We start from the raw sequence: 24,956 nt of genomic DNA, 5'->3' as shown, positions 1-24,956 counted from the left end.
GGAGGTAAAAAGGAACCTGTGTACTAGATTTCACTTGAATAGAAGCGACAGTTTAAGAGATATCTTGATTTTCGGAGACAAGCCTTATAATTTCCTTATTAAGTTGATTTGGGAAATACCAATAATAAAATACAAAGCTTTGATTGCAAGTCTGTGGTTTTTCGCAAATTGTGGTCCCAACGTTTTTATTCTATCGAAACCCGTTCTTAGTAAGCATCTAGGAGGTAAAAGGAACCTGTGTACTAGATTTCACTTGAATAGAAGCGACAGTTTAAGAGATATCTTGATTTTAGGGGACAAGCCTTATAATTTCCTTATTAAGTTGATTTGGGAAATACCAATAATAAAATACAAAGCTTTGATTGCAAGTCTGTGGTTTTTCGCAAATTGTGGTCCCAACGTTTTTATTCTATCGAAACCCGTTCTTAGTAAGCATCTAGGAGGTAAAAGGAACCTGTGTACTAGATTTCACTTGAATAGAAGCGACAGTTTAAGAGATATCTTGATTTTAGGGGACAAGCCTTATAATTCCCTTATTAAGTTGTTTTGGAAATACCAATAATAAAATACAAGGCTTTGATAGCAAGCCTGTGGTTTTTCGCAAATTGTGGTCCCAACGTTTTGATTCTATCGAAACCCGTTCTTAGTAAGCATCTAGGAGGTAAAAGGAACCTGTGTACTAGATTTGACTTGAATAGAAGCGACAGTTTAAGAGATATCTTGATTTTAGGAGACAAGCCTTATAATTTCCTTATTAAGTTGATTTGGGAAATATAAATAATAAAATACAAAGCTTTGATAGCAAGCCTGTGGTTTTTCGCAAATCGTGGTCCCAACGTTTTTATTCTATCGAAACCCGTTCTTAGTAAGCATCTAGGAGTTAAAAGAAACCTGTGTACGAAATTTCACGTAAATAGAAGCGACAGTTTAAGAGATATCTTGATTTTCGAAGACAAGTCTTATAATCTCCTAATATTTATTTATAGTTGATTTGGGAAATACCAATAATAAAATACAAAGCTTTGATAGCAAGCCTGTGGTTTTTCGCAAATTGTGGTCCCAACGTTTTGATTCTATCGAAACCCGTTCTTAGTAAGCATCTAGGAGGTAAAAGGAACCTGTGTACTAAATCTCACTTTAATATAAGCGACAGTTTAAGAGATATCTTGATTTTCAGAAACAAGCCTTATAATTTCCTTATTAAGTTGATTTGGGAAATACCTATAATAAAATACAAAGCTTTGATAGCAAGATTGTGGTTTTTCGCAAATTGTGGTCCCAACGTTTTGATTCTATCGAAACCCGTTCTTAGTAAGCATCTAGGAGGTAAAAGGAACCTGTGTACTAAATCTCACTTTAATAGAAGCGACAGTTTAAGAGATATCTTGATTTTCAGAGACAAGCCTTATAATTTCCTTATTAAGTTGATTTGGGAAATACCAATAATAAAATACAAAGCTTTGATAGCAAGCCTGTGGTTTTTCGCAAATTGTGGTCCCAACGTTTTGATTCTATCGAAACCCGTTCTTAGTAAGCATCTAGGAGGTAAAAGGAACCTGTGTACTAGATTTCACTTGAATAGAAGCGACAGTTTAAGATATATCTTGATTTTCGGAGACAAGCCTTAAAATTTCCTTATTAAGTTGTTTTGTAAATACCAATAATAAAATACAAAGCTTTGATAGCAAGCCTGTGGTTTTTCGCAAATTGTGGTCCCAACGTTTTGATTCTATCGAAACCCGTTCTTAGTAAGCATCTAGGAGGTAAAAGGAACCTGTGTACTAGATTTCACTTGAATAGAAGCGACAGTTTAAGAGATATCTTGATTTTAGGAGACAAGCCTTATAATTTCCTTATTAAGTTGATTTGGGAAATACCAATAATAAAATACAAAGCTTTGATAGCAAGCCTGTGGTTTTTCGCAAATTGTGGTCCCAACGTTTTGATTCTATCGAAACCCGTTCCTAATAAGCATCTAGGAGGTAAAAAGGAACCTGTGTACTAGATTTCACTTGAATAGAAGCGACAGTTTAAGAGATATCTTGATTTTCGGAGACAAGCCTTATAATTTCCTTATTAAGTTGATTTGGGAAATACCAATAATAAAATACAAAGCTTTGATAGCAAGCCTGTGTTTTTTCGCAAATTGTGGTCCCAACGTTTTTATTCTATCGAAACCCGTTCTTAGTAAGCATCTAGGAGGTAAAAGAAACCTGTGTACGAAATTTCACTTAAATAGAAGCGACAGTTTAAGAGATATCTTGATTTTCGAAGACAAGTTTTATAATCTCCTAATATTTATTTATAGATCTAGTATCGTATTATTTCCGACATTTGGATTTTTCCGGTATTTGGTTTCGCCCTTACCAATATAAACAACCATATTAATATTGGTTTACGTTCGATTGACGACTGCTGATAAAGTTTTCTGTACACTACGTGTGGACTTATTATTCAACTTCTAAATCTATATGTAGGCAAAAAAATTAAAAATAAATAGACCTTGTAGATTTGTAATTCTAGATCTAGAACTTATAAGACCAAGACTTAGCCGGCAGGCTAGGCTGAGAGACTAGAGGCCTTATTCAACTTATTGAACTTATTCCGGGCTATTAAATTAATGTGGCAATTCGATGATCAACTAAACAAATTATCCTTTTTTTAGTCCTTGCCATAACTGATGTCTCTCAATCAAAACTTAGAAATAATTAGAAAAGTAAAGCCTATCAAAGCTTGCAATACACATGTGATCTAATTCTAGACTAGATCTACAGATTTATCTAGATTATCAACAGTTCGCTTAATTAAGTTTCAGTGGATCTGATTTCACTACTAGATCTAGATCTATAAGTATAACTACTACAAGTTTTAGTACAAGATCTGATCTAGATCTATAGGAAAGACCCATCAGCGAAATGACATACAAAGCGAACACCTCCCAGTATTTTTTTATCCATTCTTATTTATTTCAAAAGTAACTGCAGAACTAATAAAATGGTGTTACAAAGACATTTTTCTACATTTCCCACATATTCACTTTTGTTTTCCCTCATAAAATAAAGCGTAGCTAAAGGTCAAAGTTGACATGTATGGAAATTTCATTCTCAAAACATTTCCAGATAAACGAGAATAGGTCCGAACTTAAGGCGATTTGCATATTATGCTTCTAAATTGACGAGGAAATAGTTAGCTAGAATAGCTAAGGCTATTCATTCCGTTGAAAAAAAAATATTATGGGGTGTTCGCTCAAAATGACCTTTTTAACTGAAAACCTATTCAGCGAAACCCCTATTATAAGCTTAAAAAGCCATTTAAAATTAATAATAATTTAGTTACTGATTTAATCTGTTTTTCTTTTTGTCTTATCTATTGTTATTGTTTGTAAACTGAAATATTAAAATAATAGGCCTATTTTTAACCTTAACCCAACGTCTTCGATTTCGAAGATTAAGGATGAGTGCATCACTACGTGTTTCACATGACTATGCCCAGTTGCGAACAGCATATTTTCCGGCATTTTCTTTACGTCTAAAATGTTTGACTCGCAGCTCTCCAACAGTCTCTCAGAGGTCATATGCTGGCAGCTACTTTCCTCTATGCCAGTGAGGGTGAAATGACGCTTCAGTTGATCTTAATAGCGCTTATACGGGATACGGGGGGGGGACCTCTGTTTTGCCCTCCTCCTTTTTTTTAACTGTCTGGTTAACCTCTTGTTACAAATTAATGAGATTAATATGTGTATAAATGTTTAAAAGAAGTGCAGAATTCATTTTCACAGGGTTACCCCACCATTCTGAGATTAGGTTTTCAGATCTCCAAGAGTTTTCCAGGTGAAAATATTCGATTTCAGGATCGGAAAAAACGTGAACTATATATTTAGTAATAAATATAAGAGTTACCATATAATATACATTTATAAAATTACAAGATCTCTCCTGAGCCTTTCGTCTCCATGCCCGAAAACCAAGCTGTTGTAGATCTGTCTCCATACATCATCAATCCATCGCATTCGGGATCTGCCTTTGGGTCAATCAGCTTGTGTGTGTGGGGGGGATCGAGTTGATGGTGCTTAAGTGCACTGAACATAATTTCTTAAAAAAAATAGTTGCAGTAACGAGAGTTTATGAAATGGAGAGTAGTACGACGTGGAGTAGCCTATAGGAAGGTGGCGTGATAGAATTTTGTAGTTTCTTTATTTCTTTTAAGAAAAAAAATTGATCGCAAGTTTCATAGGCTATATAGACATCAGTTCCAAGCAGAGAAAGGAGATGTGGAGCATGAGAAAGTGAAAACAAATTTAGGCTTTATGCCACAAGGAGGACAATAGTTATAATGCTTCATGGAAGAAGTTAGATGATAGAACTAATTGAAGCATAATTTCCTATATTTTAACATGCTATTTCACTATTTTTACGGCCTTTCGCTCATTATGACTCCCGCGAAAATTGCGTTAGCTGATTAGGTCCGACCCCTACCGCAAGTTGAATTGAATTATAAATTTAATAGTTGATATGGAAAAAAGAGTCAAATTTAATTTTATAGCCCAATAGCTGAGGAGTCCGCAGATGTTTTCATTATTTTAATAAGTTAAACTATTACGGAGTTATAAATTCTAAACTAAAAACTGGCACAAAAGCGTTCGCTATTGGTCCTTTCCCATAGATATGTATAGATCTAGATCTAATTTTCTTCTACAAGATGACTAGTCTAGATTCTAGGTCTAGATCTAATTACCACTTTGACATTCACTTTGTAAATAAGACATCAACTACTCAGGTCAAGGGACTGCAGGCACGACATGGCCTAAATTGTGCCGATGTGCCTCAAATCAACAAATCAACAACTCAGGTCAAACATTTGTTATTGTTGAAATAGATCTATATAGATCTTTAAAAAAATGTTAGCACTATTGTAGAAAAAAACAAATATAGAGTCTGTATAGATTTAGATCTAAATCTAAGTGATTTTTTTATACTGTACATAGGGCTGGGCCTGTTCTAATTCTATATACAATAGAATACTTAAATCTCTGGATATATAATATAAATAAAAAATAAATCACATTTTATTTTTTGTATCGGCAGTCTAGAATATAGAGTTAGATCTAATTTCTGATTTCTAATAAAAATGATGGTAAAAGAAATTATTTCGATACGACTTGAGAAGGACTTGAAAACTACATATTAAAAAAACAAGCAGCAAAGAAGAAAATTTAAGGCAAGTTGTTTTTCTAAATATTTTGATTTATTATTTAAAATTAACTTCATTGTTTCTTTTGTTGTATGCATAATACAGAACAGGCAAATTATGAAAATAATCTTGACTAGAATCTTTCAATCTAGATTAGATTTAGATTTAACTTTTTAGAACCGATTTCCACAGGGGATGGGAATGGGCAGGGTTTAAACCCGGAACGATCGGTAAGTCTGAACAGTCCATCACACAAAATGTATGACCAGGCAGATATCTTGATTTGAATTACTAACTAAGATACTTTATAAAAAAAACAACTAGTTCTTGGCGTCCATTGTTATTCAAACAGTTACATAGTTACAAAAATTGATCTTGAAATAAAATGTTTGTTTTTTTAATAAACAAGTTAACTTTAAAGACCTTACGATCTATAAGGCAGATGATGTAAAGGTCACCTGTTTCTGTGGACTAGGTTAACGAGGATGTCTTGGCCAGCACAATGACCAACCACCTTACTTTTCCCCAACTAATGTCAAATACCAATTAAACCTGGTTGGACTCAGAGGTATCCCAAAATTCAAAATACCAGTCTTTAACGAGATTCGAACCTGGTACTGCAGGTTTCACTAAGGGCCTCTTTTCATACTAATAGATAAGATAATAATAATTAATATACAAACAATACTTCAATTCATTTCTTTTATTTCCACAAATAAATGAATGCATATTATGATTTGAATAAATATATCTATATATTAAATAATATTAATATTTCTCATTGGATAGCTTGGATATAATACAGGTACAAAAAAAAAATAAAAATACACTGTCTCACATTTACACATATATATATATATATATATATATATATAATTTAATTTAACTACTATAATTATGAATGTACACAAATTATTTTTTTTTAACACACATTATTTCAAATATTCTAGGTAAACCTGCCTATGTATTAGCTGATATGTTTAAAATTCATCCCACAACTGCATCTAAGACAGGGGTGGGCAAATTACGGCCCGGGGGCCGGATGTGGCCCAGCGGAATGTTTTATGCGGCCAGCTGACACCTACAGCAGACATGCCTATAGTCCCGCATTATGCGGAAACGGCCCGCAAAATCATCAAAAAAGCTCACATGTTCCGCCGTTCCGCATTCACGATTTTTTGTTCCGCCAAGTCTGAATTCCGACACTAAAAAAAAATTGCCATTTTATCATTATTTATTAATAGTGCGAATTGAAAATACTGAGTGCAAAATAAAATATATATAGGTCTGTGTTTATTGTTTACATTTCATCTACTTCCGGACCCGGTGTGTCCTAAATTTACGAAGAAATGGTTGAAGACTAGATCTAGATCTAGTTCTAGACATAGATCTCTAGATCTACTGATCTAGTAGTCTAGGTCTAGATATTAGAATTAGATCTATTCTTAGAATCTAGTAAGTGCTAATTAGCCAAATATTCCATTCAAATCCCTTTCTTTTCACGACAATGGTGAATGGCTCTACTTATTACCTACTACAGTGTGAGTGTGTGTCCACAGTACTCTACTAGATTCTAGATCTAGACTCTAGCTAGGTCTATCTAGTATCATCATCTAGACAATCTAGAATCTAGTCTTAGTCTAGACTCTAGGCTACTAGATAGGTCTAGGTCACTAGACTTCTAGATCTAAAATCTAGACTAGATTTAGATTAGAATGAATAGATTTCAATAGATCTATATCTAATCTAGTCTAGATTCTAGACTAGATTGTTTTTTAGATTTTAGATGATTTGATTATCATTTGATAGATCAAATAGATCTGACTATTCTAATTCTAACACTAACTCCTTGAACTGGTTTCTAAGTAATCTAAGAAACTTTCAAAAGGATTTAAAAAAAAAACGTTATTAAAGATCTAGATCTAGACCTAAATTAATTAATTAACTTGACTCAGACTTAGACACAGTAAGTCTAAGGCCTAAATAAGGCTATTAGATCTACTTTTCTTATTACATAGTCTAAATTAGTTTCTAGATCTAGAAGTAGGGCTAGCACTAGATAACTAGATCTAGATTAATCTAGAAGTAGACTCTAGACTCTAGATCTATCTAGAAATAGACTTAGAAGGTGATAGATCTCTAGATTCTAGATTTCTATGTATCATTATGTAAATTTAGTTCTTAATAAGTCTAGTATAGACTATAGATTTAGACATAAATATTTAGATCTCTAATATAATTATTATAATCTGTGTTCTTAGACATAGAGGACTTATTAGATATAGATCTAGACTAGTACTAGTAGACTCTTAAATTATTTTAGATCTAGAACTATATACAAGATCTAGTGTGACTAGAGTAGAGCCCTAGAATTAGAAAAGGATAGATAATCAAGTAATCTAGAATAATCTAGACTAGATTTCACTAGATCTAGTCAATAGATTTAGAGCTAGTAGTAACAAATAAAAATTGTTTGTTTTTTTAGTTTTTGTTCTTTAGGAGGGTTTTTGGGCCAGTCTTGTTCGGGTCTCTTGATTTAGAATGCACCATTGAAGGACATGGTCAGCATTCTCTGGTGATGGGCAAGTTTCTCTAGTCCCGACATTTAACTTCCAGAACATATATTGTCTCATTCAGTGAACAAGCCTTTTCCTTTGTGGAAACTAAACAAGCATTACTACTGGTCGATTTTGACTGACTGTAATTTGACAGCAGTCACAAGGATAGAAACTAGTAAGCTAGTTCCACAGTTCCGAAACATCATGCATGAGTGTAAAAAGTAAAATACTGCACATTAAGTACAACTGTATATTTGTCAGGATATTTTAATGTAAAATGACAACAGCAATTTGAAAAAAAAAATCGTAAAATTGGTTTAAATAATTGCTAACTCTTGTTGTAATTCCTTAACGTGAAGTGTGGGAAAAAAAAAGAAACGTGAATATAATACAGTGTAAATATGAATTAAAAGAAATTCTACACAGTTAGCTTAGAGTGTCTCTATAAGTTATATATAAATATGCGGCCCGCCATTCCCAATTTTTAAAATAATGCGGCCCTCGATACAAAAAGGTTGCCCACCCCTGATCTAAGATATTCGTGTATTGTTTTGGATGTTATGTATGTCGACATATCCAATTTGATTTTCTGGCCCAATAAGGAGAGTCTCAGGCCCAAAAAATTTATTTGTACTTATGACAGGAAGATGACAGTAATAATTTTGAAATTTTCATTGAGAGACCTAGCAGCGTTAAAGCACAGGCACAAACCTATTCTTCCTATTAGCACAACACAGTAAAATATCTGATTGGAACTCATTACTTTCAATAAATGAATTAAAAATATTTATACTAAGCTTTATAGTTTCTTTGGAAACAAATGAAGAGATTAGAGAGAGGATTAGCACTGCGAATGGACCCCACGATAACTTGCTAACTACTTTCAATAAAACGCAAACTAAAACTCTATGGCTATATCACAATATCCTCAGGGCTTGTAAATGCCTTCCTTCAGGGAAAAGTACCAGGTAAAAAAAAAAGAAAAAACAGATGGAGAAAGAAGAAGGCAACATCAAAGAATGGACGTGCTTGTCATTGAAAGAGATTTTATCCAAGGCACAAACAGAGACGATCTATTGGTCTAAACTGGGTCAAAGGTTGTGACGAAGCAGGTCAATGTTGAGGTCTTCTATAACGATTGGACTCGATTAACTACCCACTTTTAGACTTTGCAGTCTACATGGCAGATGATATAGAGATTATTTTTCTTTGACAAACGGTTAGCGAATGAGGGTGTCATGTGGCTGACAAACGATCAACAGCCTTAATTTATCCCAGCTAATGTCAGGTACCTATTATAGTTGGATGGACTCATAGGTGTCAAAATCAAAAACCAAGCCTTCACCGAAATTAGAACCTGAGACCACACATCCCCCACGGCCATATAGTAGGCCTATTTTTTAAAAGAAATCGTTAAATTGTCTGTGCTGGATCAACTATCTTGCATAGACAGTAACAACTGACAGTAAATGACTTTCAAAACACATATAATTTATGATATAATGTATAGAGGTGTATGTTTTACAAGTTTCCGATGTTCTTTCAATATGAAGTTTATTACATCCTACGGCGTTGGTGGGGTGGCGGGCGAGGTTCAAACTATGCACGAGTGAGACAACAGAGCGCATAACACAAAACCTGACAACCAAATGTCCACATTTGATATCCCATGAAAAGCTCTTGCTGAGAGAGAGAGAGAGAGCTTATAGAAATATACTGGCCTACAAACAGACCGAAGTACGGATAGATAGATAGATAGATAGATAGATAGATAGATAGATAGATAGATAGATAGATAGATAGATAGATAGATAGATAGATAGATAGATAGATAGATAGATAGATAGATAGATAGATAGATTAGATAGATTAGATAGATAGATAGATCGATAGATAGATAGATAGATAGATTGATCGATCGATCGATCGATCATGAAAAAGACATGTCGTGGAAATCAACATGCATGCCCTCAGGCCTGTCTACCAAGTCAAGTGAGACCATGGGATTGAAATGTTGTACACATAGCACTGGCTTAACAAGTTCTCTATTGAACTCCTGGAGAGTAGTTCAGGTCATCTAGAGCAGCTTATCTTTCTAAAAATAGTTTTCTTAGTCATTGGTCGGCTTTGAGTATTAACTTGTTTTAATTTCCTTTCATATGTTTCGGATGTTCCATCAGAATAGAAGATGAATACATCCTAGAAACCTTTGCCAGAACAGCTTGTGTAAAGCAACGGGCGGGGTTTGAACCCGGTACCAATGAGACAGTAGCCCAGCACTCTTACCACGTCACCAGACAGCCATAAATAAAGTAAGCACCCCTTTTTGACCTTGCAATCTATAAGGCAGATAGTGTAAAGATCATCTGTTGCTATGGCCTACTGTTAACGAAAGTGTCATGTGGCCAGCACAATGACCAACCACTTTTACTTTCTTTAGATAGATAGATAGATAGATAGATAGATAGATAGATAGATAGATAGATAGATAGATAGATAGATAGATAGATAGATAGATAGATAGATAGATAGATAGATAGATAGATAGATAGATAGATAGATAGATAGATAGGTTGGTTGGTTGGTTGGTTGGTTGGTTGGTTGATTGATTGATTGATTGATTGATTGATTGATTGATTTAGGGGTGTTGGATAGATAGATAGACAGACAACAGGGGTGACTGGCTATATGGGCATTAGGCCTTAGTAGAGTATATTTTTAAAAAATTGTTAAATGTTTTATAATATTCTTTTTTCAGGGGAAGTGGCCCCTGAGCGAAGTAGTTTTTTTTTTTTTAAATATACTCTACTAAGGCCTATTAATTTAATATATCATATTTTCCGAAATAATGTAATAGCCTACATCCATAGAGCTTCATCCTTTTAGGGTTTATACACTTTGCGATTAAAAAGCAATATAAAGCCTTTATTCCTTATAAGGGCACAGTGTTCACTGTAAGCATGTGTACAGCTTTCGATACATTATCAAATTTAAAATAATGATTATGAAGTCAGGTAGACCTAGATCTGGATGTCCATCATATAACATAGGCCTACAATTTATGGGCCGGATGGTATTGAAATGACTGGGCCGATTTTGATACCCAGTCCACCCCTAACAGACAGACAGATATATAGAGCACCTATTTTAGACCTTGCAATCCATAAGGCAGTTGACGACGCTTAACTAGAATGTCATGTGGCTAGCACAACGACCAACCGCTTTTACCTTCGCTAACTTATGTCAGGCACCATTAGAGCTGGATGGACTCAGGAGCACCCTAAAAATCCAGAAATTCCTAACCCACTCTTCACCGAGATTCGAACCCGAGACTCATCGGTTAGGAAGCCAAACCACCAAGCAGTCATCAAGCATTTTCTTTCTTACAAATTTTATTTTCGAAATAGGCCTAAATTGATTGTATGCAATCTCCCATAACAAATATTGTTCTGTTACTTCTTATTGTCCTTAGAAACTTTGCAGGTAAAAAAAAAAAAGCACAGACATATATGCCTTTATGTCTGTGGTAAAAATATAAACTTAAGTAATTGTTTCGTTCCCCTAACACTTCAAAAATAAAACTCGGCCACTTTTGAGTCTTGAACATTCAGCAGCGCACAGACCAGTCGCTAAGGCACTTTAATGATGTAAAGTAAAAAATAAAAGTAACTTTTTTATAACAAAATGAATTTTAAAAAAAAAGCACTATTGTGATATAAATTAAATTTTGGATACATTTTATTCTGAGCGCTGATCTAAAGTATTACCAACAAATATGATAATAATATTCACATAGGCCTAGTATAGTAAGTATAATAATATACTAATAATTATAGCCCCTATAATAATAATATCCTATAGATCTAAGTAATTAGTATATCTACTACTAGATTTAACTAGATAGATTGACTTGATCTAGATCTAGATCTAGTTAAAAAGTAGTTAGTAGTAGTAGTTTATATACATTATAAGGCTTGTCTTTGAGTCCCAAGATTAGAGAGGAATGCTTGTATTTCCCATGACTGTGCAACCCCAGCTGTGACCTACATATTTTGCCACATCCAGGGCAAGCATAACCATTGTCTGCAGGTGGTTGATTTAGATTTTTTTTTTGCCATCTGCATTTGTCCTTGGCAGTGGATTTTATTTTTGTCTCAAATGTGTATCCCGTGGCCTTCGTGAGTGACCTCTAGCTGTCTCGTTCTGAGGCCGCCTGCAACCAGGTGCTCTCTTCTATGTCAGCTAAGGAATGTTGACACTTAAGCTGGTGTTTGAAGCATTTCCGTGGAGCACCTCTGTTACGTTGACCACCTTTTACTTCATTAAAAAAGACTGCCTTTGTCATACGTTCGTCTCCCATACGGGATACGTGCCCTGCCCAGCGTAACTGTCAGACCATAAGAAGCCCCTCTATACTGTCTATACTGGCGTTTGCAAGGACATCACTGTTTGTAGTACAGTCTTAACACCGTATGTCCATGATGGAGCGCAAGCATCTTTGGTGAAAGCGCTCAAGAAGTCTTAGTTGTTTTCTGTATAGTGTCCATGTCTCAGAGTCATACAGAAGGGTTGAGAGAACCACCCCCTGGTAGACATTGATATTTGTAGGCAGGCGGAGCAATTTGTTCCGCCAAACTCTTGCCTGAAGGCATCCAAAAGCGCTACTGGCCCTGGCCAGACGGTTATCAACTTCCCTTGAAAGTGAGGTGTTATTTGACACAATACTACCGAGATATGTGAAGTGGTCTACATTTATAGTACCATTTTATAATTAATATTGTTATAATATAGAATATCCTAGATCCTAGAGATTTAGTAGAGGTCACTATGGAGATTTAGTTACAGTTAGTGTATGAGATTTGAGTCTTATTAAAATTAATATTGTTTGTCTACAATAATAAAATAATCATTTCATATCACCAACAGAAAGAGAGACCTGACAACCCAGCAAGTCCGACACTTCGTTTTTCAAATTAAGGACACAGAATAGAGGTACTTACACAGCTTTTGTAGTTACAAAATAGGTATATGAAGAAATAACCTGTGGTTAGCACGGCCTTTGCCCCCTTGTAGTAAGTGGGCTCATGACTGGAGTCTGGGCACTATGTATGTGGCACAACCCAATCTAAAAATGGTTGCTGCCTTTGTGGAACCTTGAGACAAGACTTGGGTTGAAGAGATTTTGATCCATATCTGGCCTTAAGAGAAATACTTTCTAACAGTCAAATGATTAATGGAGAGCATTACAAGCACTCTGATTTCCTAATTGACTTTTTCAAAGGCTACAAATGTGTATCCGGTTTTAAAAGAAAAAGTTCTGAAATATATCTTGCCTTTTCAAATTTAAAATTTATATAAAGTTACTTTTTCAGCATTAAATTGAAAAAATAGGAACAGATGTGGCACAGTGTCTCAGATTAAAATTAACAACCAGGAACAGATGATCTGTCATCTCAGTTAGGGGGAGGCTAGGTATGCATATGTTAAAAGTTTAGGAAATGCTGGTGTAGATCTATTTGAAAATTTAATTACATGACTGATCCAAACTTATTGATACAGCTATAGATGCTTAATATAATCTTTGTTTTTCTTTTTTTCTCTGAATACTAATAGCTCTGATGTACTGTTGCATAAAAATGATTATGCTTTGTTTTAAATATTTATGTATTTAATTATACTTCAATGTTTATAGAACACATTTTTTGTTTTTGGATAGAACAACACATTAACAATATATTTTTTTAAATTTACAGCTGCAATATATATGGATCCATCAATCAGGTTAAGCATTTTTATTTTATTTAATTATTTTCTTTAGAGCACAATATTTCATACTGTTTTTCATAATTGTAAATTATTTTTAATGTACCGGTATTTTAAAAAATCACCCTGTAATTTATAACAAAACATTAAGCATAATTGATAATCTTTGTTTACCTTTATTTACTTATTTAACTTGTTTATTTCTTATAACATAAGTGATGCTTATGCCAGATACATTAGGTGTTGAACCTTTTTACAAAGCTTATATATCAACTCTCTATCTGCCTGTATGTTATGTCTGACACCCAATCTCGGATTAAGCTGAAATTTTTCACAATTATTTCTTTTACCTGATAATACAACAATCAATAAAATAATTTAACAAATTAGTAAAAAAACTATTGGTAATGTATTATTTTGTTTCATATCTTGAATGAGGGAAAGAAATTGTTCTGTTACTTGACTGAAGTGGTGGTATAAATTGAATGTCCCCTTTATAGGTTGCCCCTCTAAATGGAAACAAACATACAATCTTCCAGTCATAAGTACCTCACTAACAGACTGGTTAGCACCTCAGCCCAATAAGGCATGAGCCTGGATACTAGTTTGAATTCAGGTCATTCCCTTTTTTTTAAATGCCTTTAAAAATCAATTACAGTAACATCCACCCTGGTCCAGATAAGTGTCATAGCATACTGAGAAAGCTAAAAGCATGAAATAATTCTAAAAAAAAACATTGATAAAAATATTATTAATCGTACAGATTTATTGTTGTTGTTCAATATTACTATAATTTCTTATTATAATTTATTATAATTATAATCTATTAGAAATTTGATTACATGACTGATCCAAACTAATTGATACAATTACACTTCGTTTAAGCTTTTTTTTTTTCAAACCATTTTTGTTTTTACAATTTTAACATTAAGATCAATAGTAAAGCTGCTGAGTAACTCAACACATGCATGGTTGCAGTGCTAGTCATTTAGTGTTGAAGAGTCATGTTTTTTTCTAATTTATTTTTTTAAGCATTTTAATAGTACCTAGTTTCAGACCTTGCAATACATGGAACAGATGATGTACATGTCATTTGTTTCTATGGCTGATTAAGGTGTCATGCTGCCAGCACAATGGCCCACTGCCTTTACTTTCCCCAAAAAATTTCAGGTAACCATTAGAGTTGAGTGAACTCAGGTGCATCCTTAAATTCCTGAAATTCAAAATCAATCAGATTGGAACCTAAGATCCCTCTGTTTAGAAGCTAAGTGCTTTGTAACTAAGTCACTTGCCTTTTTTAGCTTAATATGTTATATGTTAAGTTTCGGTATTTGTAAACCTGCTTTCTTTGTCTACATCTTTACAAAGAAATTCAATTCAAATATTGCTAAGAGTTCGCCCTCCTGATCCAAGTGAAAAAGACTTTGCACCATGAGTTGTGGATGTTAACACTGCAGACAATGCCATTATTCTTCACACAAAGCCAGAGCCCACAATTTTCACCTATGACAATGTAGCAGATGCTGACACCACACAGGTTGGTCACAGTAAAGAATGAAATATTATTCTTAACCTTTAACCTTTAAAAAAACACAAAAGAAATGAATTAGAATGTTTTATCCAAGTTTTTGATGTTACAATACTACTTTTCCTTTAATATTCTTTTTTAATGTGAAACATTTAAATTGTGTGAATGCTTGGTCCAGACAGTAGTAGAGCAACTTAGTTTATACAATTAAAAACAAATGTTCACTCTATTAAATTTTTATTTGCAAGAAGTTCTATCAAAATTTCTGCCGCTGTCTTAGTATGTCTATCTATATAATTCAGTGTTGCAAGCAGGAAAAAATCATGTATGATTTGAGATGAAAATGTGTATATATACACAAGAGATATGATTTACAGTAGACAAATAGAATAGGTTTAGTTTTGAAGTATTGAAGATTTCCTTCTTCTTCTAGCCAGCTTTTTGTTGCTGAGCTGTAAGCTCCTTTGCGATCTGTGCCAAGGAAAAATTAGAATGTTTTTTTTAGCTGTTCCACACTGCCATACTGAGTGTTGGTTATGATAGGTTGTTGTAATATTGTCTGCCTAAGGTGAATTAGATTGGAGCATTCAAAGAAGATATGATTGACAGTTTCAAGAGGCTGGGCGCAATGTTTGCGGTTTATTCTGTTATGGTGAAAATGTAAAGCTTTGTGTCCTGTTCTAAGTTGAAAGAAAGTAGATAGCTGTATTAAGGGGATGAAATTGATACTGTTTAGATAAAGCTTGTTTTTGCATGGTCATGCAATTAATTGCTTGCTAACATTGAGTTTTGAGTGTGGCAATTAAATGGTCTGTTGGGTTTTTCCATGGATAATTTGCCTATTCATTTCCCATGATGCCTATGTTACCAAAGATCTATTGTAATGTCACAGTGATGTTAAAATTCAACATTATATAAGATAAGATAATGTTTATTGATCCAATCTAATGGAAATTCAGTTTGACTACAATTGACAACCTCAGCGTAACTACTGTACTGTATAGGTTATCAAGATTTCTTGGGCTAGATGAGTCTGTTAAGACAATAATCTCTGATAGTGATAGTTGTTAAAGACTTTGTTTCTTACTGTCTGTAAAGAAATAAGAGATTGCATCCATTTCGGCTTCAAAGCAGCACTAGGGTACTTAAGTATAAAGTTAATAACATTTGGTGAAGCATAAGCTCTTAAATCATAGAGTTCTGAACTGCCAACGTTGACCAGGTACTAAGCTAACATCTGACTGTGCCATACAGGTCCCTCCAGAAAAAAAAAGCTTCCAAGCCAGTAGAGTTATTTTGGTCTGTAGACCTGTATTGTTACCCAGGGTAATGTCAGAGCCTATCTTTGTTTCACCAGATTTTGTTCACTTTTTTCTGTCAGCAATTATTGTGCTTATGTTATATGTCATGTTTCATTTGTTTTAGGAGGCCTGGTAAATGCTAGCCCTCCAAGCCGGGGGTCCCGGGTTCAACTCTTGGTGAAGACTGGAATTTTTCATTTCAGGATCTTTGGGCGCCTTAATTGGTACCTGACATTAAGTGGGGAAAAGTAAAGGCTGTTAGTCATCATGCAGGCCTTGTGACACTGTGGGTCACAGAAACAGATAACCCTATATTTCACTAAGGGGAACTTTACTGACAACACTTTTTTATTTGTTTAACATTTAAGCTTCAAACACCATTTACATTACCTGTTAAAAGAATCCCACTTTGTAAACTTTTCTATTTAAATGTTAAAATGGTTAAAGTCCACGTGATAAAGATGTAAAGAAAGATGATTTCAAGTGATGATTGTCTCACACCACTCTCTCAAACTTAAAAGATGTTGCATTGTTTTCAATTTTTTAGGTAACAAAGACAAGAGTTTTCTTTAAAATTATCTATTGATAATGCTTAATTTTTTTTTATTAAGTTTAAGGACCACAGCTGCTCCAAGCCCCCAACAGTAGACTGCATCAGTGAAGGAGAAGAGGAGGATGAAAGCAATTTATCTTGAACAACTGAAAAAAGAGACATTGACATCCAGACAGACATGAACACTGCAAATGGTTTAGATGAGATAAGAAAATGTGCGATGGATAAGCTTGAAATCAGTCAAGATAGGAAAAGCATGGACCTAGTGTAGCAAGAGAAATGTGTTCAACAGAATAATGACCAGCCGAAACGTGAAGAAGAACTTTTAAAAGATAAGCTGGATGAATTGATCTCTAAAGAGAAATCGCTGTCACGACAAAGGGATAGTAAAACAGACATAGAGAAAAAACTATTGGAAAGTAAGGTCCGAGAGCTTGAGGAGAAACTCCTGGTGATAAGCCCCCGGAGGATATTCCAGCTACCCGTCGCCTCAGCGTGGCGCTCCGGTGGAAACATCCAGAGGTGGATCTCGACAGGCTAAGAACGAGTAGCGAACTAGGCCTTCTAGCAGGGTCTCCCTGGGTGAGCTTTTGTTTTTTTTATCTCACTCGGGGTGGGAATGGAACAAGTAACCTGCAACCCAGTCCAAAAAGTCCGCCACGCCGTTCCACAAAGGGGGTCGTCATCAGTACCAGGAGCCTGGAGTGGCGACTCCGGCACGGAATTGTGGCGGTTACAGAATAGGAATATGAGACAAGCTCCCCGCAGTTAGTACTGTCCTCGACCATTTATAGCGAGTGGTATGAGAGCGGGGACGGTGCGCTGTGTACACGGCACGGCCCGGTTTTCCCATTCAGTCAACCGATATGGCCGCCTACCGTTGGGTGCCCTCAGACAGGACAGGGGTGAAGAGCCAAATGTCCAGGCCTGGTGGTTGGATAAAAGCCTTTCTAACCATCAACGGGATAATGGCGCCTCCAGCGAAGATTCCCTACTGGACTTCATCGAAGGTGATAAGCCCAGAGATGTTTGAACAGGAAATACAGATTTATTTTTAGAACCAGTCACTTAAAGAAAAGATGGAGGAGGAAATAAACACAATGAAAGCTTGACTAGCCCTAAGTTCAGAACATTGCAGTAGAATAAAGGTTGATACAGAAGTCAAAGTGTAAAAAATAGAAAATATGCAAACTATGTTACAAATGGAGTAAACAAAATATTTTTTATTCCTCAGAATCATGAATCTCAGCTGACAGCCAAAGAAGAAGAACTGCAAAGAGTGAACATGACTCTTCAGGTGAATTTCTTGAGTGAATGATCCTAAAAAAAAGTCTATGTCAGTAGTTTTTAAACACAGAAAAAACAAGAAAAATATTTTCCTCTAAAGCTTTGAATAGTTAACTTGAAAGAAAGGGTACCTTAAGGAACAATGTTTTGTCTAGATCAGGAGTGGGCAACATTTTTTCATCCAGGGCTGCATTTAAAAAAAAATTGGGGATGGGGTTCCGCACATGTACATTTGTATATATATGTACTTACAACTTAGAAAAAAATGATAACTAACTATGTATACTATCTTTTAATTCACATATTTACTGTAATATACATTTACTTTAATTTTTTACACTCCCTATTGAAAAGTTACAACAAATTAATTTTACTAATAATCTCTTCATAGTGGCCTCCAACATTATAACATTTCACCACAATGGCTTTGTCTGAACGAAATGCGGGAAAATATGCAGGTTGCAACTGGGTTTGTGAAGTCATGTGAAACACTGTAATCATCATTAATCTTCGGAATCGAAGACATTAATATTATAGTTGTTGTCAATATGAAGTATTTAACTGTTTACATTTGTGCATAATGTTCCTGAACTGTGGAACTAGCTTACTGGTTGTTATCCTCTTGACTGCTTACACTTGTTTATTTTCAATCATATTTTCAAAGATGTATGTGGACCCTAATAATGTTTTTTAAGTTTGGAAATGCAGTTTCTAGAAAAGACCCATAAAACTCCTGTGGAAGAACTTACTTGAACTTCTCTTTCAGGTCATTATTTGCTTGGAGGTGTGTCCTCTAGAGTTGAATCAGCTAATTGGTGAACTGATGATATTGAAAACTGTTTCTAAGTTCTTGACTTCTTAAAATTTGCTTTCAAATTCCACAATCAAAGAATAAGTCTTGTACTTTTCAACCCCTTTGCTAGAAATAGTTTCACATTTCAGCAAATGTCAAAACCTGTCTTTACTTGCTTGCCTGGAGAAATGGGATGACTTTGTTTGAAAAGATTTAACATGCACATACATTTCATGTGCAAATAACCAATTGGGATAGTGTTGATGGCAAACATAAAGGCTATCTTTCACTCTTCCTTAGAAATATTAGTTACAAAGTCACAGGAACAAAACAATTTCTTCCTTGAGATCTCAAGTTTTTCTCATTACCTTGAACATGTTAAGCTAGCGGATAACACTGTAGTACCGAACATGGGAATGATATGTTTCTAAATATCCAAGTAGTTCTCTGAACTGCCTGTGATCAAAACCCCTAGCTCTGATAACTTTGAGCTCTGAGATAATTGGGTCAATACCATGTCTAATATTCAATGCAGCTTTTCACAAACTTTCCAGTGTAGAGGTAAGAGTTTATGGTTGGGATATTGTTCTTTCTTTTATTAGGAAAGCTTTGTGCGTGTTTTTCTCAGTCAAAGCTCAGACACCATGTTGTTAAACTCGCCATCTTGTTCCATGCCAACCCAACATTTTCAACTAGTTCTTTATAGTACTGAATAAAAAAAATGGCCTGAGTTTGTGTCTTTGACTAAATGTTTCGACATATTACCAATTACAAAAATCCTCCTTTACTTTAAACTTATTAGAATGGCATATAAAGAAATGTTTCTTTAGCATCTTCGTCATAAGAATCAGAAGTTTCAATAATTTAAATAGATTTTTAAAATCATTATATTTTTACACATTAAGTGGGCATATATAATGTTTTTGGGTGTCAGCGGGCGGCATAAAATGCTCCGGTGGGCTGCATGTGGCCTGCTGGCCATAATTTGCCCACCCCTGGTCTAGATGGAAGGGCAAATTTTTAAAATTCTTTAATGAGGGGAGTGGATGTACAATAAACCTTATTTAAAAAATTATAATTGGTTAAAAAAAACCTTTCATTTTGATTTCTAGAAATTTGAAAAAGACAACAAAGTTTTACAAGCTATGTTGAAGCACACAGAAGGTAAGACTGCCCTATTACTAACAAATATTTTATTGTAACTTTCAGAAATAAATTTGCTTAGTTGTTTGACATTGCATTCTGATAATAGGAAATTTCTAGCTCAGGTTCTCATGATAGTCCCTTGCCATTAACAATGTCAGAAGGTTATTACTTTGGTTTGTAAATAGATGTATGTGGTATTTGTTATGCTTGCTCATGAAAAGTAAATTATATAAGTAAAAAAGTCAAAAGGACCAGGCAGCCCATCCATACCTAGTTGTCATTGTAGGCAGTAGGCTTTTTTTGAGGGGAAAACTTATCTGGAAAACCTAGGAAAGGGAAGTCACATTATTTTTCTTGTATGAATTAAACACTTTAAAAGTTCAAAAGAAAATACAACTTATGACACTTGTAGTTGTATAGTCTTATTAAATGAGCATCACTAAACAAGATAGATAACTTTGACCCACTACAACTATGTGAGATCATCTCAAAATGGACAAATTCTGTCAAGGAAAAAACTGAACATGACAAAAACATAAACAAATGCATTAATGGCTCTAACCTATTAGCTTTGCTACTTTATTTCAATTCTTTTTTAGTATCATGACTTTTTTTTTTTTATTTAATACTTTGAAACAAGAAAACTGCAAAATAAAACAACTTAATGAAATAAAAAAGCTTCTTCTGTGCTTATTTATTTAGCTCTGTGGTTTGTAAGGTCATTGGTCTTTACCAAATTCAAATGATCAAGCTAGAATAATTGTATAATTTTGACTTTTCTGGAATAAAATTATTCTAATTTTTTGTGTTCAATAGTTTGTGAGCAGAAAGCTCCTGAAGTGCCAAATTTTCAAGTTATTAAGAAAATTGAATCAGCCTATAGCCGCAAGATGTAAGAGTTCGAGAGGTCAATCTTTGGCAAAGATGTAAGTATCAAAGATACTGTCTAACTGTTGTAACTGTTGAGGAAACTGTAACATTAAAAAAAAATTCCTATGCCTTTTTTTTTTTTACAAACCCTGCCTTTTTCTTAATTAATACAATGATTCTTCACCAATTTAAGGACTCAGCATTGAGTATGTTTAATTTTACTTGTTTAGATTGTAATCTGTTTTTACGAGTCAAGTTTACTTAACCCTTTTACTAATATGTTATTCTTGCAAGGTTTAAGAAACTCTAATTTATCATTCTTTTAATGGTCATTGTATTTCCTTTGAACACTTGTAACTGAATATCTCAGCTACACCACCTTGTGATCAATGTCATTTAAATATTGCATGCAATTATTGTAACTATACATGTTTTATTTTCAATCAGAAAAAAGTAGCTGAGTTATTATTTGAAGTAGCACAATTAAAAGAGGAACTTCACCTTCCCAGGGAAACAGATGCATCTGTTTTAAAAGACAGGAATGTAAGTATATTTTGTATTTTGCATTGTTTTCCCCCTTCACTTTACAATTGATTCATCAAGCAAACTAGGGATTACTAAGACATTCCCTTCTCCTATATTAAGCCTTTTTTTTTTCTTTACGATGCCATCTGTTCATTTAAGAAATTAGTGAATTCTGGGACTCACCTTTGATTATGTTGATCCCCTCACAGCTTAAATTCAAGGACACACCCTTAAATCTTAACAAATGCATCATGCCCACCCAGTTGAGAAGGAGACTTTTTATAGTATCACAAGCCTTAACATTAGGCTCTACTCAACAAAATCTACTTTGACTCATTCCTTTCTGTCTTTTCCATTTTTGTCCTTACATTTTAGTGCTGTTCTGTGGAATCTTTTCAAACTTCCTTGAAACATTGAGAACATGCACACAATTCAAAACTTTACACTCTTGATGGCTAGCCATGCAGCTTTTGCCATTCAGCTGAACATCACGTTTATAAGTAGAAAAACTCCTGCTCATGAAAACAATAGATTGAATAGATTTTAAAGACATTTTGTAACTTGTATTAATTTCCTCAAGTCAATGATGCAAATTAAAACACTATTTTTAAGGTATTAATAATCTTTTACTTTTTTCTAATGATTCATTTTAACACAGGGATGTCTACCTTGTCTAATTGTCAATAGATGGTCACAATGTTGACTTACTTGACTTATTCCTTTTGACTCCCAGGAGGGCATAGGGCTTTAACAGTACCACTCCATGGGTGTCTGTTCTGGGCAACTCCCTTCAGTTGGTCATGATTGTCACAGTCTCAGTTGACATTGCCTGATTTAATGTTCACGTCATGTTAAGAGGTTAAAAGACACGTGGAATTCCTGATGTAGAAAACAGGAAAAGTAAAAAGTATGTTACAGGCTTGGAAACATGAGTTGCATTGCTCAGTCCATACCACATTTGTTACTGATTGTCCTGATGGAAAGTTAAATTTGAATTTGGCCATGATAGCACTATTGATAAGGGTTAGGATCATTGAATGTGTTTGTTCTCGTACTCAAAATTACTGAAAGGATATAGACTTTATACATTCTATATATTTTTAACATTTTTGCATAGTATCTTTTTCATGCTTAGAACATGATCATTGCTCTAAGGGTTTTTTTTGTGTGGAAATGTAGGGGGAGGGGTATATGGGTTAAGGTTTTCTGTGCTGATTTAGGCCGTCAGCAAACAACTTAGTTGGGTTTCGAACTGAAGCCTCCTTATAGCCAAGTAGTTTATGCCACTGACTTGTAAGAACATATTCTTCTTGTTTTCATATCAACACAATTATTTTACACTTTATTGTTATTTATCTTTTTTTTAGTGCAATAAAATGGATGCTGCTGAGGCATTTCAAGAATTTCTGAGTGCTGTGCCTATGCAAGGAGGTGCTATTGGTGAGCCTGGAGAGAAAAAAATGGCTCGGTTAGAGGTAATTATGCCCTAAAATAGTAATGCTTTACACTTTATATATTTATATTTCACTACACACACAGATTATATCACCCAATTATATCACCAAAAATGGACAACAAAGATTAAGACTACTAAAACAATGTCCTTATTATGCATTACAAAAAATATTGTCAATGTACTATGATCTCATCTGTAATATTTTAATTTTCAATATCTGCCTGGTTTGGTAATCTGAACATTAAAAATAAACTTAATACGCCCTAAAAAGTACAATCATTGGCATTTAACACAAACCATACTTGGATACTTATTTGAGGAAAACATTAAGAAAATTATAAAGATTTTAAAGATAAACACCCTCTGGGTCACAATTTTAACATTTACTCTCACCTGGACAATTATAAAGACACTGATCACAAAAACAGAATCAAACACTCTTTGTGCTTCCATAGCAAATTAATTATTGAATAAAATCCTACTTTAGATTTTAACTCCTAGCACTGTGTTGAAGTGAACTGGACAATGAATGTATAAAATGTATTTATTTGTTACAGTTTAGTAGCTATTAGTGTAGATAAAGTAGTAAGTACATAGATCTTCATTAAAAATATTTGTTAAGTATTTTTTTGATTCTATTTTACTGTTATATTTTTCAGGAAGAACTCTAATAAAAGAAACAAAAATGCCAGAAATAAATGAACAATCTTGGAGAAGTAAAAAAAAGTGAATGAACTAATAACATCCTTTTAAAGAGTCACTGTTTTTGTAAAAGCTGTATAAAGTTTGTTTTTTTATACCAATCAATGGTTATAATTCAAATGAAAGCCACTTCATTCTTCTTAAAAAATCCAGTACAAGAGATACAGTAGGCCTACTTGTAAGCATGTCAATGATTGGTTGAATCCTACCAGTATTTGAATAAACATATATTTTAGTTTAATGCCCAAGATTGGCATTGACTCTAGACAAATAATTGTGTTTATACACAGTTTGACTGTAAAAGAAATATGTCGAGATATTTTTGTTAAGATTTTTCTTAAGTTCAAGCTACTACACTCTTTTAGTCAATAAGTTCTACAATGGAATTTAAATATGTAAATTGTCTTTCATTTCACTAGCCATTTGTTTCTCATAAAAATTGTGGAATTGAAAATGTCTGTTACATGTGCTTCTATATCTAATATTTATGAATATATATATATATAGAATATCCTCTGCTTAAAAGTATGCTTTATTGGAATATGTTTGATGTCAATACTTGTAATAAAATGAACAAGAGGTGTTTCACTCTAGTAGTTTAAATTTTCTTAAGTTATGAACTAGAGGCCTTAAATAAAATTGACTACTTTTGGATAAATTTGTCATCTCTGTTGATGTACAAATAATATAACTAGGCCTCAAGGTTTCCTAAATTGAGCAAAGAGAAAGAGCATCCACATTTATCTTTTTCTAGAAAGAACAAAAATAAAGCTCAAATATTTCTCCTATTTTGACACAAATTAAGAAAAATAATATGACCATTTTTGTAGGAGCTCGCAAGGTTGAATTTATAGGTAGGCTATTTAGGCATGGTTGTATTTTACACAGCTACAACTGTATTAATACATAAATAAGCTGTCCTATTATAAATATGTACTGTACATAAAGAATTAGTAGAAATAGCTATTTGATCTTCATGTATTGTCTTGAATCCTTTTTTTTTTGTTGGTGTTTTGATTTTTCTGAATAACTTATATGTTAAACTACTTGTATAATGTGTTTGTAAATATTCATATCATAATTTCTATTGCTGTTTATTATGACAGTCTTAAGTTTAAGGAAGTTGGAAGTTTTTTTATTATCAACACAGACCATAAGCTCTATTATAACTGTCTGTCTGGTCTTTCAGTTTTTCTTTGGGTCATCTTTGTTTCATTGTGGCAGTCTGTATTTATATTTAGTGTATTCTTGCCATTTTATGCCCATAATTAAACCCAGACTCCT

The 24,956-nt window shown here is 33.9% G+C and overlaps 1 long non-coding RNA gene across 4 annotated transcripts; it reads left to right on the top strand.

The window, feature by feature from the left end:
• Positions 1-6,272: 6,272 nt before the first annotated feature.
• Positions 6,273-23,969, top strand: LOC129921749 (uncharacterized). 4 transcript variants are annotated; one of them, XR_008773710.1, is made up of 11 exons: positions 6,273-6,645; positions 9,929-10,060; positions 12,675-12,740; positions 13,502-13,529; positions 14,880-15,048; positions 18,128-18,190; positions 20,086-20,137; positions 20,936-21,045; positions 21,437-21,532; positions 22,882-22,989; positions 23,630-23,969. It is a non-coding gene; the product is annotated as an uncharacterized LOC129921749 (long non-coding RNA). The 4 variants fall into 4 exon arrangements; XR_008773712.1 differs by having other exon boundaries at positions 6,643-6,731; XR_008773713.1 differs by lacking the exon at positions 13,502-13,529.
• Positions 23,970-24,956: the final 987 nt, after the last annotated feature.

The sequence above is a fragment of the Biomphalaria glabrata genome, chromosome 11 (assembly GCF_947242115.1).
Source record: "Biomphalaria glabrata chromosome 11, xgBioGlab47.1, whole genome shotgun sequence".
In the NCBI taxonomy this organism is placed as follows: Eukaryota; Metazoa; Mollusca; class Gastropoda; family Planorbidae; genus Biomphalaria; species Biomphalaria glabrata.
Note: the sequence above shows the minus strand (reverse complement) of the source record. Positions and strands in the feature narration are given on the sequence as shown.